This window comes from Crocuta crocuta, unplaced genomic scaffold (genome assembly GCF_008692635.1).
Source record: "Crocuta crocuta isolate KB4526 unplaced genomic scaffold, BGI_CrCroc_1.0 scaffold125, whole genome shotgun sequence".
Taxonomy (NCBI): domain Eukaryota; kingdom Metazoa; phylum Chordata; class Mammalia; order Carnivora; family Hyaenidae; genus Crocuta; species Crocuta crocuta.
The window spans coordinates 3,459,580-3,461,432 of NW_027531143.1; the positions used below are offsets into that span (position 1 = coordinate 3,459,580).

At 37.7% G+C, this 1,853-nt stretch overlaps 1 non-coding gene across 1 annotated transcript; it reads left to right on the forward strand.

The window, feature by feature from the left end:
- The first annotated feature begins 644 nt into the window (after positions 1 to 644).
- On the forward strand, positions 645 to 729 carry TRNAQ-UUG (transfer RNA glutamine (anticodon UUG)). Its single transcript has one exon. It is a non-coding gene; the product is annotated as a tRNA-Gln (tRNA).
- Positions 730 to 1,853: the final 1,124 nt, after the last annotated feature.

The following is a 1,853-nucleotide window of genomic DNA, read 5'->3' on the forward strand; positions in this document are numbered from 1 at the left end:
CATAGATTGAATTCATTATCTCTAAATATCCATACAATTTTCTAATTTTGAAATCAATACCTTTGTTGATTATGGTTATCTTTGTGTTTGGATATGTTGGCTATGGCCAAAATAAAATAATAAATGATGAGCTGCACAAACAATACTCTGTACACTGAATATACAATCAACTAGCCTTAGGTTAGCAATGGAAGCCACAAGTTTGGCTTAGAAATGTAGCAAGACCTGGCTTTTTCACTAACTGCGAAAAACATCAAACCTAAGGCATTAAACTATTATTTTTTCAAATCTGAAAACATATTTTCACATCAACTTTGAAGTCAATATTTAGATCCAATTCATTCTATATTAACAAATAATTATTGTGTGTCCACAACATGTCTGGGTTATATTAAAAACATAGGCAATTCATTTTTCTTATAAAACTTACATGCAATCATGGAGATAGTTACATACTTATATATATAGTTATATACTATGGTAATTCCTATGGTAAAAAAACTATGCAGCATCAACTGACCTGTAATATATTGTTCGTAAGAATATCATGCAACAATTTTGGAAAGCAGTCTAGTAGTTTCTTATAATGTAAAAGATACTTATAACATATGATACAGCAATCTTAATAGTCCCCCCAATGGGGCGCCTGGGTGGCTCAGTCGGTTGAGCATCTGACTTTGGCTCAGGTCATGATCTCACAGTTCGTGGGTTCGAGCCCCACGTTGGGCTCTGTGCTGACAGCTAGCTCAGAGCCTGGAGCCTGCTTCAGATTCTATGTCTCCCTCTCTCTCTGACCCTCCCCTGCTCATGCTGTCTCTCTCTCTCTCTCTCTCTCTCTCTCAGAAATAAATAAAACATTAAAAATTAAAAAAAATATTCCCCCCCAAAATGAAAGCTTATGCTCATGTGGAGATTTATGCATGAATATTCCTAGTAATTTTATTCATAATATACAAAAATTAGGAACAGCATATATACTGCTCAGTTGATGAATGGACAAATAAATCGTGGCATATCATTAAAATGGGACACTTGTCAGCATTAGTAAGGAACAGATCATTGATACAACCAGTAACATGAATGAATTGAAGAAAATGTTAAAGAAGCCAGACACAAAATAGGAAATAGTCATATGATATTCTAGAGGGGAAACTTCTAATTTATAGTGCCATAAAGCAAACTTGTGGTTTCTAGGGCAGAGGTAGTGGCTCTCATTAAAAAGAGGCGCAGAGAAAAATAAAGAGAAACTTGAGTACAATGTCTGGTGTATTGCTGAATAGTGCCCTTCCAAAATTCATGACTATCTGAAACCTTGGAATGTAGCTTTATTTAAAAATAGCGACTTCAGGGGCACCTGGGTGACTCAGTAGGTTAAGCGTCTGACTTGGGCTCAGGTCATGATCTTGGGGTTGGTGAGTTCAAGCCCCACAATGGGCTCTGTGCTGACAGCTCAGAGCCTGGAGCTGACTTCAGATTCTGTGACTTCCTCTCTCTCTGCCCCTCCATACCTGATTCTGTGTGTGTCTCTCTCTCTTTCCCTCTCCCCCTCAAAAAAAACCAAATATACATAAAAAAAAAAAAAAAAGGAAATAGGGACTTGGGTGCCTGGGTGGCTCAGTGGTTGAGCATCCAAGTTTGGCTCAGGTCACAATCTCAAGGTTCATGGGTTTAAGCGCTATGTCAGGCTTTACACTGATGGCAGCGAGCCTGATAGAGATTCTCTGTCTCTGTCCCTCTTTGCCTCTTCCCTACTCATGCTCTTTCAACCTCAAAAATAAGTAAACATTTTAAAAAGTTAAAGAAATAGGGACTTTTCATGTGTAATTAGTTAAGATGAGTCACACTAGATTAGG